We start from the raw sequence: 7,376 nt of genomic DNA on the forward strand, positions 1-7,376 counted from the left end.
CGTAGCAGCAATGTTGAGGTAGATCAAGTTATCGGGGCCAGCCTCAGCTTCAGACTGCAGAGTAAAATTGACCGGTTTTCCCGGGGCTCTACGAGTGGCCACAGTCCTGCCAAATGCGCAAGCTGGAAAATTGGAAAATTTTTGTATTGAAAAAAAAAAAATGTGTTGTTTATCAACAATCCATCATCTGTTCATTCATCAACTTTGTATTCAATTCTTATATGAAACTGGAAAGGGAGCTACATCGAGTAAGTTTGGACAAGGGTCAGAGAAAGCATCTATTGTAAATGAGGATGGGTACAAGAAACCTTGGAAGAGCTGGTGATCTGAAAACCATGATGGGATTTTCCGATTCCGGGTAAAAATGTCAGCGGTAAAAATGTCAAGAGTTAAGTACCAATGGTAAAAAGTCACTCGTACAATTTCGCAGGTAAAAATGTCACGGTGAAAATATCAGGGGTAAAAAGCTCAAGAGTAAAAAATATTAGCGGTAGAAATGTCAAGAGTAGAATGCCAGATGTAAAAATTAATGTTCTTGGAAAAAAATGTCAAAGGTAATGTCAGCTAGAAAGTAACGGGTATAGAATGTAGAGGGTAAAACGTCAGATAAAACGGAGCTGTAAAATTGTCAGAGGTAATAGTCGACAATGAAATAATGACACCGGATGTTTCAGCAATTCTGGAGCTTCACTTGCGCATAGTTCCACCCGCCCCGACTCGCCCCTCTTCCCCAAAGAAACTGACATTTTGTTTTTCACCATTAAATCTATATTTCCCATTTGAAGAACTCCAATTGGGCTTTAAATTAGGGAAAATGCAGGGATTAGGATAGGAGTTAATGGTCTAGTTCAAATAAGGGCTTATGATTAAGTTATTAGACGAAATGGGCTATGTAAGCAAGTTTAATGGACTGAAGACCAAACAATAACCACTTCAACACAATGTAAGGCTACCGACTAGCTACATGAGGAGCAATATATGACATTGTGTTTGGTTCGTGTAAACTATCGGCTTTAAGACTAGAATTATCGTTCCCAATGGCTATCGCACATTTTGCTGGACGACAAGAGTTTCATGTTTTCATCTGCAATTCAGGAAATAACCTCCCCAACCCAGTCATTGACAGGCTATCCGTCTGGCTTTGATTTATACGTGAAGATCATGTGACTTCTTTGTAGTGGCTGATAAATCAAAGCCATTACTAATATGTATAATGTTATAAGTTCTTCGCCATAAAGGGCTTTGCACATCCGACAACTATGCAAAAGTGTATTTCTCTTCCTGGTTTGAAGTACCTGTGTGGGTGTAAATGTAAACAGAGAAGCAATTTGTAATCTTGAGGGATTTCACATGATCTAGGTAAATGTTCGTGTTTATAATGCAAATTATAGTAATCGTAATGATAGCATAAAATCCTGACAACGGAAGAATGATGACAATTATAATAGTAATACCTGTATTGTAAAGATGATTAAGAAATATTTGTAATCTTGAGCGATCAGTACAGGCGGAATAGTTGACATTGTCAACCCGATTACCCGAAAACCTGACACATTCTGAGATTCTTTCTCCGGCATCATCGGGCACAGTGGGCGAAAATGAAATAAGGTTTGTTTATCCCAAATGTTCTTTAATCCGAAAAAAAACCCGGAAAAGTGTGAACAAACAAACCTTCGGAATTGCGAACTGTAGGCCTAACCGAGCATGGTTTAGATCCGTTCTTAAAGGTCAAACAGATTTAGATAACGAATGATTCCACAAATCAGAATGGGGGCCGACAAGAAGGAATTTTGGTATCACGACTAATCGCACCCCGAAAAAAGGGGAAGAAATAAGGAAAAACCGTTAATTGTCTCCATCATATTGTATACAACATGTATAAACGAGATAGCGGGTCGAGAAATGAAAATAAATACAAGGTCTCTACACGAGGCTCATCACAACGAAACAGAATGTTGAAAGCTGCTTTTTATAATTTTGTTTTGCTGTTCTGCAATTAGCATACGTGCAGTGCATCTTATGCATAGAATCATATATTTACCCTTGACATCTTTGCTTGTGATATTTTTACTCCTAACATTTTAACCTCTGACATTTCAATCCCTGAAATTTTTACCCCTGACTTAACCATTGACATTTTTACTTTTGACATCTTTAATGCTGACATTTTCAGCGACATTTTTTACCACTAACATTTTTCCTCTGACATTTATCATACCCGTGACAATTTTATCGCTCACATTTTAACGCCTGACATCCTACCCTTGCCACTGTTATCCTCGATGTATACACTGATATTTCAACGCGTGACTTTTTCACCGCTGATAATTTTTACTGGCACCGAAAATTTCCATATGGAAGGGGATACCATGTCACAAATACTGACACATTTATAACTTACGTAGAGTAATGATACACGGAACTGTCCCTGAATTGGGTTGATTGGCTGCTGGGTCCTGAAATGAATTTGATAATAAGAGCAAAATAGCTTATTGCAAATTCATCAGATATAAAAATATGTATAGCCCTTAACTATAAACTACACACAAATGACATGATCAATTCCATACTGTATATGCATTTCGTAAGCATAATGTTTTGAAAATGGTGACTTGCACGACTTTTTTTGCACTTGATTGAATAAACGAGCAAGAATCAAGAACGGAATGAGAAATGATCATTATAATCTCTTTCCAAGAGCAAAGTTAAGAATTTCCACCTTAAAAATGTAGCGGAGATATATAACCTACGGTACCTTTCAGGGAGACAATATCACTGGAGTTCTTAATTTTCCAAGGATGAGTCCACTTGTCAAGTGAATGACAGTATTTAAAATTAAAACGTGAATCAAATATTTTTCGTTTTTTAGAGTTCAAAAATCTTTAATCTTACATTATAAGTCTTGAGATGTTTAATGATACACTACACCATCTGTTACAAACTATGACAACATTAATTCTTTACTCTAATTTTATCAACATGCTAATCATTACAACTCTTACTACAACTCAAAAGAGAAATTAAGGGGTAACGTTTTGATCAGCCTTGGCCATTTTAGGGGTAAATAAAAAAAATATGCCATGAAAAATTACATTTGGTTGATGATAATAGTAAGATGAAACAGTAGCTTACATTCGCAAGAAAATGCCTTTTTGAGTCTAAGCCTAGACGCATTATCTGACTTGAAATAGAGACGCTGGAGTATGTTTTTCGTACCGTGTTGTTACCAAGGCGATGCCCCGAAGTCTCTTGACCTATGACATGTACACTCATCGTCAATTGAAATAAACAGCTCTGACGCAGGCATGAAGACGCATACCGTAAAACATGGTCTCAACATTTTTAATGGCAGTCAGAGGTTTCATTGCCAAAATTCTTACATATCAACCTTTATATGTTGGAAGGAGAAGGTTTAAATAGCAGATTAATGTGCACTTTACAAGTGGACGAATCAGCAATGTTCCGATTCGCGTCTGCTGTTGTTTTAGTTAGAAGCCCATGTATATGAACGTGCTCATTTGTCACTTCGATCATTTCAAGTTCTTCAAATGTGTACATACATGTATGTCATTCTGCGCAGCAAATTACACGACATGACAATTGTTTCTACATTGTCATTGCTGAATGATTTAGATGTGCAGAGGAAAGTACCATGGAAGTCGGAAGTGAGCATAGAGTTTGAAATAACAAACGCGCAGTAAACCAGTTTCCCACCAGAAACAGCCGTAACTCGATCCATTTGATTTCTGCGATTTGTTGAAGTCCACTTGTTCTCGTTATATGAGTATATTATTGTTTGTATTAGACGAGGTTCGCTGAGTGTATAGTACATCTTTCTTGCTGTACAACGATGCATACGCGGTACACGTATATATATCATCGGACATGAGGAGATTCTGAAATTAAATGCAATGCATGCTTGACTTTACGATCGATCGGTGAAACTCAGATTTTTTTTTCGCTCCTCTAAAAGTATGATTATCAAAAAGTCGATATGACTACTCAAAAAGGGTGTGGATGAGGATGAGAAGGACAATCGATATTTTGATATATTCACCCGCAATTTGAAAATTGTAAAGAATAATAATGATAATGATAATAGTAATAGTAGTAGTAGTGATAATAATAATAATAATAATAATTGTTATTGTTATCATTATTATTATTATTGCTATTATTATAGTATTAAAGTGATGATGATGATAATAATAATAATAATAATAATGAATTATGATGATGATAATGATGATAATAATGATAACAATAATATAAACCTCTACTTGCCCTTAAATCAACTCAGACACTCTTAATTGTTCCCTAATTCATTGCAATGCATATTTCCTTTTTATATTCTTAAATATAACTCATTAATGACTGACAAACAATCCCTACAGATGAATGCATTCCCAGCAATTGATACTGATGGTGACTTTTGATGTTTTTCATTATACATGCAACGTCAACTGTAACAGTAGCAATGCTCTATCGACGATCGAGCAGCCAACGCAAATAAGGTTGTGGCTGAATCAAACTTGGCCAATGTCGAACCATGCAAACAATCATAATCTCTCAAGCAGCTGTTTTTTTTTTTTTGGAAACTTACCTCGCACAAACTGGTACAGATAGGAAAGACGTCGCTGCTGTATACAGCTAAACGCGCTGTAGCCAACAGCAGCAGTGAAAACATCGAACTAGCAGCGTATCTTCTTCTTGCTGGCATCTTTCCTGACAATGACCCGACCGCCCACACACACACACACACACACAAATCTAAAAAAGGGTTTGATGAAAGGCCCAAAACATTTATGGCTACAATCTAGTCCATGTAGTTTCTCATGTTGCCATCTCTTGAAGTGGACAATTAGACGAGATTAGGTAGCTGTTACTTTTCTCCAATGAGGTAACAAAGTGAAATCTTGATATCACGTTACGCACGCAATGCCACCGGCCATAAATGAAAGTCCATACAGCCGAGTTGTCACCTGACTTTAACGCTGGCTGTTAAAAAAAAAAAAAAAAAAAAAAAAAAAAAAAAAAATCAATCTCTGGTTTTTTTTCTTTCTTTTTTTTTTTTTCTTTTGGTCCGGATCCGTTGATGATATTTTTTCCACACTCTCTTGACTTTTCTATAAACCACACATGATACAATGTTTAGCTGGTCTGTTTTTGGTTTGCTCTTTTGATCTTTTATCGCTTCCAAAGCGAATGATTTTTCCTCAGAGAATCGGAAATGCTTCCTTTTGCATGTGCTGGAAAGGGGAAGGCTAGTAACTGATCAGTGGGAATCAGTGGAAATGCTGGGAGATGATTGTTCCAATCCTTATGGGATTCATTCAAGAGTTCATTGTATATCTATTGTTGTGTGAAAATGATTTGCTTCAGAACGGTCACATATTCAAGTAATGTGCAGTTTAATGCTTCCAGGTTAGCGTCCCTGGTCAGTGACGGAGCATTAATCTGCACATTACTTGAATATGAGACCGTTCTGAAGCAAATCATTTTCACACAACAATAGATATACAATGAACTCTTGAATGAATCCCATAAGGATTGGAACAATCATCTCCCAGCATTTCCACTGATTCCCATTGATCAGTTACTAGCCTTCCCCTTTAAAGAGTCAACCAATTTCTAAAATATTTCATGCAAAACCTGCGGAAGCAAGTAGATAGAGGAAATAATCAATGCCCATTGTCGCATTTCCGTTAAACACAAGAAGGCCAGTAGCAGTACATGTAATATGAAATGCTGTCTGTTCATAGACACAGGACATTAAATACGTTCATTGAATTGATAACGCTTCCTCAGACCTCTCGGATCCCTTCCCATGATCCTTTGCTATCTCTTTCTAATTCTTAATCACTCCCCTCATACAATTGCCTGTCATGTAATATGAAGACGTGAAAACTGCTATACCCAACCATAATGTGTTGAATATATTCCATAAAACAATATAATAGATACCTAGTACCACATGTGTAGACCTATATGGGTAATTTGATCTGTATTATTAGACCTATATGTGTGTATTACGTCATACAATGTCATATATTTGTATGTTATGTATGCCTATGAGATATTACAGCATGAATAGGGAGCCTATGTTACAAAGGGTATCTTATGTTTAAATATGGCTCTATAATTCTCATTAATGAGATATCAAATATTTCCACATCAGATGATTTCCAATGCTGTTTCTTTTCTACTCTGAACCTAAGTCAATGATAGTCATTCCACGAGCTATACGGTCCACGAGTTAGACATTAATGGGGGGGGGGGGGGGTCCAAGAGCTTGTGGGATTTCTTTTTTTTTTTTGCCTATATAGTGTGGAGCCCCAGTGGGCCTTAATTATTTGCTTAGTTTCTAGTTCGTGAATCTTAGTTTTGCCTAATGTCTACCTCATGAGCCTATTTTACATTATGACAAATGTATGTAGAGCTCCTGGACCTAATTGTTCACTTAGTGTCTATATAGTTATAGTGAACTGTATGACTCGTGAGCTGTATAACTCGTTGGTTGTATCATTCGTGGACATCATGATTCATTCGTGGACATCATGTATGATTCATGGACATCATGCTGTATGACTTGCGGGTGTCGTGATCGTGACGAGTGCCCAATAACTTTCTTTACTATGTCTTGTTCAGAATACACATGTATAAACACTTTCACTGTTCCTATTCATGCATCGTGTTTTATAATGTGGCATCGGGAATAACTTGGAACTAATCTGAAATCTCTTTCTTCCATGGTGGAACTGAAGGAGAAGGAACTTCATCGGTCGCTATACCATATAGGCCACACATTCCTAAACAAACGAACACTGACATCATCAGAATTTCAGTTTATGTATCAGATTATGATAACAATACTCCATTGCAGAAGCAGTCGTGCTTGTATCATAAAGCAATTCCAGGGTTAACTTTCAAATTATATATCTACTTGAATCTACATTTTTCGTGAATATCGTAAGAATGATTTTATATTCCATTTAATAAATGTTGCTTTACTCGTTGTCGCAATATTTGTACTAAATCCAGATGATTATCCAAGTTACATCATTTTACCATATAGACAGTTTGATTTATACGAAGACGGTGTCAGGAATACGTATCAACAGTGAGCCAAAATCTAGGAAAGACATTGACCCTCCTAAACGCAATTTGAGTATATGACGATATCCAAATTAATGACCCTTAAAAGATTGCAGAAGAATTTCATAGTCTTCTTGGTGATATTGGACAAAGTCTGGCAGACAACGATTCTGATTCAGACACTTAATTTTATATTACTCGACAGATTCAAACCCTCAGTTATGATTGTGACAGAATAAGAATTTAAGAATATTATCCTAAATTTGAAATCTGAAAAAGGT

General features: G+C 36.5%; 1 long non-coding RNA gene across 1 annotated transcript; it reads right to left on the reverse strand.

Moving 5' to 3' along the window:
- Window positions 1-22: 22 nt before the first annotated feature.
- Window positions 23-4,739, reverse strand: LOC139743768 (uncharacterized). Its single transcript, XR_011711785.1, has 3 exons — window positions 4,604-4,739; window positions 2,402-2,456; window positions 23-122 (listed from the first exon to the last, which is right to left on the reverse strand). It is a non-coding gene; the product is annotated as an uncharacterized lncRNA (long non-coding RNA).
- Between the last annotated feature and the right edge of the window lie 2,637 nt (window positions 4,740-7,376).

This window comes from Diadema antillarum, unplaced genomic scaffold, assembly GCF_040938485.1.
Source record: "Diadema antillarum isolate AM-2024a unplaced genomic scaffold, OU_Dant_1.0 seq00001105_RagTag, whole genome shotgun sequence".
NCBI lineage: Eukaryota > Metazoa > Echinodermata > Echinoidea > Diadematoida > Diadematidae > Diadema > Diadema antillarum.